This window comes from Pinus tabuliformis, chromosome 8, assembly GCF_031772625.1.
Source record: "Pinus tabuliformis cultivar Carrire ecotype Pingquan chromosome 8, CPIR1, whole genome shotgun sequence".
Taxonomy (NCBI): domain Eukaryota; kingdom Viridiplantae; phylum Streptophyta; class Pinopsida; order Pinales; family Pinaceae; genus Pinus; species Pinus tabuliformis.
In genome coordinates, this window is record NC_142294.1 from 1,861,329,965 (window position 1) to 1,861,341,959 (window position 11,995).

General features: G+C 37.4%; 1 pseudogene across 1 annotated transcript in view; it reads right to left on the minus strand.

The window, feature by feature from the left end:
• The window catches only part of LOC149243749 (lipase-like PAD4), a 41,511-nt pseudogene extending 29,982 nt beyond the window's left edge, over nucleotides 1-11,529 (minus strand). The window contains exon 1 of the transcript XR_016246701.1: nucleotides 11,423-11,529. The product of XR_016246701.1 is annotated as a lipase-like PAD4 (transcript). The remainder of the gene's footprint in view (nucleotides 1-11,422) is intronic.
• Nucleotides 11,530-11,995: the final 466 nt, after the last annotated feature.

Genomic DNA, 11,995 nt, shown 5'->3' on the forward strand with positions numbered 1-11,995 from the left:
ATTTGAAAAACAGCTCACAGGGAACCTAATTGGGTCCGTGTTGAAAAAAAAGGCATGTTTTCATTTTCCAAAATTCATTTTCATTTGCTCAGAAAACGTGTTTGAAGTTGACTGGTCAAAATTGTTTTGTTTTTAATTTGATATTTTACTGGTGTTCCACACGTGTGATTTGGGTGAAGTTTGACCAACATAAATCTATATTTGAACCTTTAGAAACAATAACCATGTGCCAGATTTTCTTCTAGAGTGGTGCTACTACCTTAACCATGGAGATAGCTACAAAAACTTGACTAAATCGTAGAACTTGAATTGGCCAAATTGTCATTAGTAAACCATGCATAATTCTCCTTAATATACTAAAAATAAAGGAAAACGATGTTAATTAACCACTTAGACATATAGAGACAAATCATGAAGAATTTTGTTAAAAATGGTGGCAAGTGAGTGAAATGGTGCAATGGATGGTTGGAAGTAATGGCTTAATGAATGACAAAGACAAGTGAGAATGATGACAAATTATTGACCCAACAGATACCTCTCCTCCACATTTGGCACATCGATCATGTGTTTTTTATGTATGATCCAACAAAGTTGGGAGCAAAAGTAGGAGGTCGAAAATCTGAAGTAAGGTTTGGCACATGGCTTGACACTTGATCTAATTGTTGGTTAGTGGATTGGATATTATATTTTTATGGTTGTTTCTATTGAACTCTCTCTCTCTCCCTCTCTCCACCATAAGGAAATACCTTTTCTTGGATTTCCCCTTGTGGGTTTTTCCCTTGTCTAAGGCCTAATTTATGTGTCTCTTGTCTGATTGTCTCATGGTTATTTTATTGTTCTTTCTGATGTTTATAATTGAGTTTTTCTTTTGTATAACTGCTTAATGGTATTGGATATGTAATTGACACTAAATGATCATTAGAAGTGGTTATCATGATGAAGAACAAATTATTTTAGCTTATGCTCTTGAAATATCAACATGATATTATAGCACAGGTTGAAGAGCACTCTAAAGAAGACAAGCGCTAGACTTCAAAAGGAACCAAGCTATCAAAAAATTCTTAGCATAATCTCTTAAATACACATGTGACCAGGATCAAGTAAATTCAGAAGAGGGACAAGACCCATGGTAAAGTTGGGATGTAAGGCCAAGTTAAGGCCGAGTTGCCAAAAGGATCGACGAGGCATTGATTCTCTATGGAAATAGGAAACGTTTATGTGGCATGGTATGCAAATTTCCTAAGGCTCTTTACTTTTGTGACAAAGTTTTGTGACAAGAAAATATGTGAGTTTTATGAGTCAAGTTCATATGTGGAATATTGAACCATGCACATTTCACTGAGATATAACCTAAATGAGGTAGGTAATTTACCCGAAGATCTAAAGTTTGGTTTCATTGTACACAAGTTCTGAGGCCTTTTAATTCTCTACAGGATTTAACCAAACTGACAGATCTGTGAACATTGCGAGGTCTGAATTAACCTTGTAATAAAGGATGTGTCATTATTATGCAAATTTGCTAAATTAATTGAAAAGGCATGTGATTCATACACTATACTAATATGTGAAGTTCTAAGATATTGTTGCAAAGTCTAAGCTCTCCTTTATGGGTGATCCAAGCTTCAAGAGACCAAAGTTCTAAATTGAAAAAGTCTGAGTTGTTATATGGAATTTATACCTGCGGATAAGTACATCTTCCCTAAGTGGGTAGTTACACTTAGAACAACAGAAAGAAAGTGATTTTACCTTTTCCTACAATAGATAGATGAGATGAAGGAACCTACTTGTGATCTTTCACTTCCTTTGATCTCCTTTGAATTGCTACTGTCGCTCCTGCTCGAACTGAATTCACTCAATTGGTACCCACCAACATTAGAAGAAGACAACAATGATCAAAGCATATGATCTATCTACTATAAGCAAATGGAATCAACAACATTTAAACATATATGCATCATAAATATAAACAAGAATATGTGAAAAGGTACAAACAACTTTATTGATTGATAGAAGGAGGAGTTACACCCAATGTGGTTCAATCCCTTATCACTCATCCAACTTAGTCCAAACCCTTATCACACCAATAACACATCAATCCAAAAACATAACATTACTTGACAATGATCTCAAGTCTCAAACCAACAGTATTTCTCTTCAATATTCAAATTCCAACCCTTGATCACTATGATGAGTGGTCAATTTATAGGGAAATGCAAGTGGTTTTGTCATAAATTGGTTATTGAATGGTTTTCCAAAATTGGAGTTAGTTTCCATGGAGAAAGGGATGAGAGGAAAAAGGGCTAATTGATCCATAGCCTATCCAAAGTCGAGCTCATAGGATGAGATAAGAGCTAGGAATCCTTCTAAAATGCTCTAGAATCAAGGAATATTCCCAGAATCCTATGTCAATTTCACTCATTCTCACCCAGCGTAGGTCAAAGTGGGCCTAAGTGTAGTGCAGTGCATGCCTGAATGGGCCTACCTACTCTGTAGCACAGTTACCCTTGTCCAAGGTTGCGCTGGTGTCCCAAGGAGGCATTTCAACAGCGTTTCAAGCTAGGAAACTTTCATGGATGAAAGCATTCAATTTGATGACTTGTCTATGACATGTAGCAACTGAATTAGGGTTTGATGAGCCCTAATTGTACTGATCTGATTTTCGAGAGTGATGTGCCCAAATAGACCTGTAACAACTACTCCCTAAAGCATGAAGTCAAAAATGATAATGTTCAATGATATGATTTATGATGTGATGAGGAGGATCTAAAGCGAATGGTGACCTGCATCAATTACAATACATAATATCATGATATCTTTGATTTTTTCATGAATTGTTGAGGGAAGGCATACCCATACTCAAGATATAAACTTTTCATTACATGTACATAAATCAGATAGTTGTCTATAGATATAGACTCATGATAGGATGACCATATGTGTAAAGCCATCATACAGATGATTTAATACTCTCCTGAAATCGCAACCCGAATAGATGAAACTAGATCTGGGGTCTTCTATCTCGTCCAATTGTTCGCTCAAGTATGAGTCTAACCATGTGAAAATGTGATCTGAAGTCGAACATGGGAAGACATCGTCTGATTACCAGCAAATGATGTAAGCGATTAATAGATGCAAGAGAAATCACCGATAATGATAATGATTCTCAAGGTACTACAATACATTCTTCATGGTGTGAATAGATGTTTTGGTGTTAAACACCATATAAAGTCTTTTAGTCGAAGGCCCGTGATTTCAACCTGTCGCCAGAAGCGAGAAAATTTCCATTGATGTATGCAAGCCTCAAGGTACTAGAAGGGTGTTTCTAAGTCAACTTCTTGGATAATGTGCTGATGTCAACAAGAAGCGACTCGTCGCAGAAGGGCCTTAATGTATCCCCCATCAATGACACGAAACGAGTGTAGTTATTTTGAAGACATAATGTGACTAACGACACAATGGTAAGGAATGGCGGTCATGAAATTGAAGGTTTATGAGTATTGCAAAGGATGAAATTTACTGATTGACTTCTCTTAAACATGTCGGCGACATTGAATGAATTGGCGGCATTGACCCAAAACCAAAGTGATGGATGGTGTGATAGACCATAGGTATGATAACCATAAAGCAGATAACCCAACTCAAATAGTCACAGAGATGAAGTGAAAGTGTCATGTTTAAGAGCGAATTTCTACCTTAAAGTGATTTATCCCTTTTCCCATTTTCCCCAGTCATTGCTGACCAGTACCTATTTATTTTTTAATAAGCTTGAGGAGGATAACATATGCTTGTAGTATAATTCCACCCTTGGGGTGAATCCATCGCTATGTGATGTTTTAACGAGTCTAACGAAGGTGAAACTCGATCTTGTCAGGATGGACAAGTTTGTCGCTATTTGATGTTTTAATGAGTTTAACGACAATGAGAACTTGGTCCTTTTCATGTTTAGAGAGTTTGAAAAGGAACAAAAAGAAAACTCCACAAGTTATTTTTCGTAAATTTTCCTCTCAAGTCCGAAAAAGCATAAAATAATATAAGAGATAACCTATTGACCATGTTCGATCAACGTATCCCTTTTTCGTAAGTAATCTATCTCGGTCTAGAAAAGTGTTAAACTTATACTGAGTAGATGTTGTTTCCAATCCGTTTACGAGCTGAAAAGGACAAGCAACCGACAACCTTTCATGTTTAAAGAGTCGGAAAAGAGCTTAAAAGTAGACCCCCTATTTTTTTTTTCTTTTAACAAGTCAAAAAAGGAAAATACTTGGGGATCTTTTCATTTTTTACGAGTCAGAAAAGAGCTTAAAGGTCACTTGTCTTAGAGGAAAGAATGGTGTCTAAGATAGAAATTGGTTCCGGTGATGTTGAAACTTATCAAAACATGTTGATTTATGTGAAGAGGCTGGCTAATAAGACTGCTCATTGTAAATGTTCCTCAAGAAAGGTAAAAGAACCAAGTGAAAGTGTATGATCGGCCAGGTAGATAGTGAGGATGGAACGAGAAAAACCAAGGATTATCTGACGGAAGAGGCTGATAGAATGGCAATCACGAGGGTTAAAATGGAGATGGGTTCATTTTTATAGAGGCTTGAACCACAGGGAACTATGCTTGGATTTAGTTTCATGTTTACACAAGCTGGAAACGAAAAACTATGCCTGAGATTGGTTTACATACCCCTAGCATGATGACTCGATTCTAGGTACATGCCCCCCAAGCTTCATTACATTCACCAAAGTAGACTACTCGTGGCTATCAGGTGGATGGAATGAAGGTTCATTTACGAGATCAAGTGAAAGACTCGACTGGTATTTTACGAGATCTAATCAAAGACTCGAATTAGAACTTTGCTCGAGGGGACCTTGTTTCATTTTTTAATGAGCTTGACACAAGACAAGGAACTCTGCTCAGATTCCTTGTTTCATTTCTTAATGAGCTTGACACAAGACAAGGAACTATGCTCTGATTCCTTGTTTCATTTTTTAACGAGCTTGACATAAGACAAGGAACTATGCTCTTGGACCTGTTTCATTTTTTAATGAAGATGACACAGTAAAAGAACTATCCTCATATTCCTTGTTTCATTTTTTAACGAGCTTGACACAAGACAAGGGACTACGCTCGTCATTCATTGATCATGACCCATAAGAGGTCATCACTTCCCAGAGGTTCTCATCAGATGGGAGAACAATTCTCTAGAAGGGATACGTAGCAAGGAATCCATTAGAGATATATGGTTCCAATGCCCCCAGTACATAATGCACAACATCACGGAATTGATCATCAATTGATGTAGGCATGGAACAGGTTGCCACATAATTGACCCGTGGTGGGGAAGATACCATTGGGACAAAATGACCATTTAGGGAAGATGGTTGACTGGAAGCCATATTTAGACCAGGAAATGAAAGCTGGTCAACGGTGACAATTTTGCCTTCATGCAGGAAACACATCGCTCAAAAGAGTGTTGAAACAATAGCTCCCAAGTCATAAACATAGTCACACCCAAGAAGTAAATTGTAATCTAAAGGGCCTAAGACTACCATCACATTGAGATAAATAATTTTTCCTCCCAAAGTAATAGGCAACTAAGGAAGGATCCCTAATGGTTGACTGGTTCCTCTGTTAAAAGCCAACAGATTCTGGGTAACAGGCACAAGTGGTGGTGAACCAAGTGCCTGCTAAGCAGTGGAGGAAAGGATACTCAAAGATGCACTTTCATCTATAATAGTGCCAGATACAATCATATTATAAATCTGTACTATGATCTAGAAAGGCACATAAGAAGGAAGACGACATCCTACCAGTGGATTCCCATAAAAGGAAGTGACCAGATTACTTGGAGGGAGAACGGGATAATTACCCCCTTGAGTTACGATAACAGGAGCATTTTCCTCCTGTCTTGATGGAATAGGAGGGTTGCCTCCAAGCTCATTGGAATCTAAAGAAACAAAAAGAACTTGAGTGGTATCATACTCACTCTTTATGGGAAAGGTACGATTAACTGAAGGTGAAATCGGGTCAACTGTTTCCTTGACCTGTGATTGGTCAGGTATAGACTCATGGGATTCACATTAAGAGAGAGTGGGTTTGACCGATGGTTGATTTGGGTCAGTCACTTCATCAACTAGTGAAGGATGAAGGGAGAGTCTCCTGAAACTAGATGGAAGTCGTTGCGGAGAAGCAGGACGGTTATCCAACACTTTTTGGCATCATCTAGATAGGGAAAAAGGTGAATGGGGTGATTCCCTTCGCATAACCTATAGGGAAACTTAACTTTACCCTTCTTTCCATGAAATTTACTACCACTAGTTGATGGTGTGTCACCAGCATGATCTCCAGAAGTTGATGGAACAGGATGATGTGAACAAGAAGACCATTCTTCTAAGATCTGAGGAATATGATAACAATTTCGAAGAATATGGTCTCTCGTACAAAGTTTGCAAGGATATCGAAGTTTGTGAGGCTTAATGGATGGTTTCTCATTAGAAGTTGCATTCAAAGCAATGGTTGCTTGGTTGCCTCCCTGCTGAATTTTCTTCTTCTTCTTCTTCTTCCATTGCTTCTTCTTCTTATCCAACTAGTTACTAGTGTCAATACTTTCATCAGGCGAAGAGGAAGAAGGGGAGGAAGAAGCAACCAACAAAGAAGGTAAAGGGTCAACTTTAGGATTAAATGGAGCTTGATTTTGTCCAGTTGTAGGAATATTCAGTTGCAGGGCCAAGGAGGTTAAGAAAAACCATACTGGAAATCCAATGGTAAGCCCTGGAAGGGCCAATGTAGCCATATAAGGAGCACTAATATTTATGAAAGGAGGAAAAGGACTAGGATTCCCATCAAAAGGAATTCCTTGATCGGTGGACTCCGGAGTTGTTGCCATATGTCTCAACCTAAGATCAACTAAGGAGTGACATGGAGGATGTTATCCATGTTCAGTTAATTTTATTTTAATCAAAATAACATAACAAAACAAAATAGGGATAATCTAGGCAAAAGGATTACCAAGTAACTGTGAACTGCAATATACTGCCTCAGTAAACTAAGGACTTAACATATGTGCAGGCAATCTCCCAAAATGTTGTTTTCGGTGTATCACAGTATACAAGGCGGCCGATTTAGTTACCTATGGATGGATAGCAACCTAATGTAGTTCTCCCAAATATTCCTGAAAGTACGCGGAGTCCCAATCCGTGTTAGCACTATTTAATGCGAAACCGCACAGTGAGAGCATTCCTTTATAATTTTCGTACAATAACACCGCCCGATATACCCGAACGTACGTGGACGAGCTATGATATACTTACGTACATGGATTGAGGTATCACACTTAGAATGTATCGCAGACCATTAGCGACAACTGCTGTGTTTAACAACGGCAGAACATGTCTCTAGCCTAGACCTCTAAATGTTATGCATTAAGTTACAATGCTCCATTAGGTTAATTGAGATAAATTTAGTTGATCTTGTTTAAAAGTTTGTCTTTTAGGTTCACCGCGTGATGTTTCTGAAACCCTTAGAATGCAACTATGATGAGAAACATTCTTTTCATTTGATTTAAATAATGAAAACCGTAACTTAAAGGGATATAGCAATTAGAATCTTTAAACAAAGAGCATAGAGCACATCTAATGCAACTCTCCCTATACTATTCCTACAAGCACACACAAAATTCTAAATGCATTATGCATGTTTTTCTTTTCATTCCTTTAATGTTTAGATGAACATAAAGAAACTGAATGCACAAACGATCAATCAATGCTTTTCACAAGAAACAAAGACCTTACAACAGTTTATTTTTCAAAGAAATGAAGACTTTATGACAATTCTTTTTCAGAAAAGTAAAGAATAATCAATGCTAACTTTGACAATGAATTGATAATGATAAATAAATCTCTTAAGAAACACTAAACAATCAAGGTCAAAGTAGGTCTAGGAGAGGAAATACAAACTAATTTCAGTTCAACAACAAATTTGGAAAAAACAAGCAAAATATGGGTTTTTTGGCTTGAGAGGGATCAACGCAGCCCTAAGTGGGAGACAGTGCACTGTAGAGCATTGGCTCTAAGCCAAGGGTGCACTGCAGTGCACTGTCCCTTGACCAAGGGTGCACTAGTAACATAACATTCCTAGAATAGGCATTCTAGTGCAATTTTTTTACCAAAAAGCTTCAAAATGACTGAAAAGAGATTAATGAAGTCAAGTAAAGTCTACTGTGATGTAATATGATAATGGTAAACTACCAGGAACGACATTCGTTCTCCATTGGAGTGGCCAATTTGTTATATGGAATTTATACCTACGGATAAGTACATCTTCCCTAAGTGGGTAGTTACACTTAGAGCAACAAAAAGAAAGTGGTTTGACCTTTTCCTATAATAGATAGATGAGATGAAGGAACCTACTTGTGATCTTTCGCTTCCTTTGATCTCCTTTGAATTGCTCCCGTCGTTCCCGCTTGAACTGAATTCGCTCAATTGGTACCTGCCAACAGAAAAAAAGACAACAGTGATCAAAGCATATGATTTATCTACTATAAACAAATGGAATCAACAACATTTAAACATATATGCATCATAGATATAAACAATAATATGGGAAAAGGTACAAACAAATTTATTGATTGATAGAAGAAGGAGTTACACCCAAAGTGGTTCGATCCAGTGTCACTCATCCAGCTTAGTCCAAACCCTCATAACACCAATAGAACATCAATCCAGCTGCATAACATTACTTGACAATGATCTCAAGTCTCAAATCAACAATATTTCTCTACAATCTTCAAATTCCAGCCCCTTATCACTATGATGAGTGGTCAATTTATAGGGAAATGCAAGTGGTTTTGTCATAAATTTGGTATTGAATGGTTTTCCAAAATTGGAGTTATTTTCCATGGAGAAAGGGATGAGAGGATAGAGGGCTAATTGATCCATAGCCTATCCAAATTCGAGCTCATAGTCCATGAGATAAGAGTTGGGCATCCTTCTAGAATGCTCTGGAATCACGGAATATTCCCAGAATCCTATGTCAATTTCGCTCATTCTCGCCCAGCGGAGGTCAAAGTGGACCTAGGTGCACTGCAGTGCAACCCTGAATGGGCCTACTTTCTCTGCAACGCAGTTACCCCTGGCCAAGGCTGCGCTAGTGTCCCAAGGAGGCATTTCAACGAAGTTTTAAGCTAGGAAACTTTCATGGATGAAAGCATTCAATTTGATGACTTGTCTAGGGCATGTTGCAACTGAATTAAGGTTTGATGAGCCCTAATTGTGCTGATCTGATTGTCAGTAGTGATGTGCCCAAATAGACCTGTAACACAAGTTCTATTTGAAATTGATGCAAGTCTATTTGTGACTCATATTATCCTCTTTTGTCCATATCCTAAGATATGGTTTGATTTAAGTGAGAGCTCTAAGATTTGTACTTCGTACGAATCACATTTCTTATGAGAAATTTCTCCTAAGGATGTGGTTTATGTCTATGGAATCTGTTGTACCTGAGCTCCAACACCAATAGCTTGAAGTTGCAATAAAATACCCATCTCGTAAGGGGATTTTGAATTGGAATTATCTATTGATCGTATCCCTCTTATGGAGTTTTCCATAACCTCCTCCAAAATAGAATCATACCTTATGTATTCTGCAAGACAGGCTTGTACAATCTCATCAAAAGAAGTTTGAGGGCTTGGCATAGTCAAACTAAGAATTTCCAAAAACGTCTGAGTGTTTTGAATACAAGTTGCACCATTGCTTGAGCAAAGCATGTAAGTGCCAAAAGGTCTATATGGGCTGCTTGGAGAAACAAAGATCTAATTCAAAAGAGTCCTACAAGCATCTTGAATTAAACAATCAGGCACATTTATGCCCTGCCAATAAGGAAAAATGGTAGTCAAGGGGTTAGCAATTGACCCAAGCGGTGCAAGGAGCACATGAGGAAAAATATCATGCTTGGAAACCACATGAAAAAAGTTTCCTCCCCAGTTCTCACGACCAACTGCTTCAACAAGCCTTTCATCTCCGACCAGAGGGCAACCAAACGTGATACAAAAGAGAGAGCTTGCCATAGCCTCTTTCCCAAAACCCATAATGTGGCCGAGGTTGCAACTGCCCCTCCTATGGAGTGACCCACAAATATGATGGGCTTGAGTTTCTTTTGTTTGGGGTCCATGTAAATCTACAACTAATTGATCATGTAATACAGGAATACAATGTTACCTTTTCAGAATTTAAAAAATTTGCTCCTAATGAAGTAAACCCTCTACTTAAGAAACTAAGGTCACTTTGTCCTCACAATTGAACATAGATAGATCAATTTACCTTTGCTTGGAAATTTGTTTTCTCGATTATATGGAGAAACAACGTAAGAGCTCCTGGATGAATGGAAGTTGGTTCACCATCATTACCCGCTCCTAGAGGAATGGAAGTTGGTTCACCATCATTACCCCTGAGGCAACGAGATAAGACCTTTTGAACAATTTGTATATTGTCCTCTCCACATTTACTCTGGTTGACAATGAAATCTTCTACTCTTTGAAACGAAGCGAAAGTAACACATGTGAAATCTTTATACTCATTCACAATAAAGCCATCTGAATTGCTTTCATGAAGAGACTCTTCTCAAACCTTGGGCAGTAGTCCATATGACACAAGAAAAGTTGCAATCTCCTGACCAATAGTGAACCTGCATCAACATTTATGTAAATCAGCACCATATAGGCTCTATGCAAGAATGGACCCTTCTAAATTTAGATTTGTGTGCATTAAATGGGTAGAGAGTGCAAAGCTTTGCAGAGTGGGAAATGTGGACAATGGATAAGTGAGCATGGAATCCTTATCAACTTATATTTTTGTACACTCCATGTGCCACTTGGACACGGTGAGGTAAAATAAGGAGAAATAGAGAAATAACCAACTCCAACAAAAACACAACATTACTCTGACTACGTGATGTGAAGAATTCAGATGCTCTTTACAAAAACGCATTTCACGTACCAAACCGTTTTAGCTTTTATAAACCAATTTTTTTAATTAATAATTATAAATAATTAATTTTAAAAATATTATTTATTAAATTTATTAATAATAACACAGACTTACAAGTTAACGAGTATGACAAAGAAAAATTCATTCGCAAAAATATGAAACACTTACCCATGCGAATGTAAAAAATTAACAAAAAATAAACATAAATAAAATTTGACGATAATGATAATGCACAAATAAAAACTGAAAATGATGTATTATTAAAATAAATAAAAATGTAATTAAAATAAGCGAAAAACTTAGGTGTTGAAGCTAATGAATATAAATGAAAAAAACATTCCCAGCCTCCACTCTGACAAATTAATTTCAAGATTGACAGAGGGAAGCCTATGACAAAAACAAGCAGATCGTGCAAAGAGAAGAGAAAACGATTGTGGAAGCTCATGCTTACTCTGGAGTTTGCCATTCTGACTCCATGGTCTGCTATTGCCGCTGGATTTGCTTCGCAATGGTAGTCAGATCTAACACCTGAAATTTTGTTATAAATGCACAATGGGGTTCTTGCTTTATATAGAAATTGAAAGGGGACCAGTAATATCCTGGAAATATAGAAAATGAAAGGAACGGAGTAATATCGTGGAAATACAGAGGAAAACGGACTCCAAGATTTTTAATGGGTGGGTCCCGAGTTAAATTCAATAATTCCACATATTTTCAGGACGGGAAAATGTGCTGGAATTGGAAGGCTCCGAGAAATTTAATGAGTACGGAGTTGCTGGGCAATTGTCAATAGACTGTCATCCTAGATTATTATAAATTGAAAGACCTGTGAACACGTCGCGAAAGTAGTGAATGGGTGGAACGTGGAGAGAAAAAGTTATTCACTAATGGCAAACTCAAAAGCGGAGGGAATTATTAGGAATTATGTTGTAAGTTTTGTGATGGTAATTTGTTTATTATTATTGACTTGACTTTAAGATGTTGATTCATAATGTTTATTTCATATGAAGAATTAATGATAAAA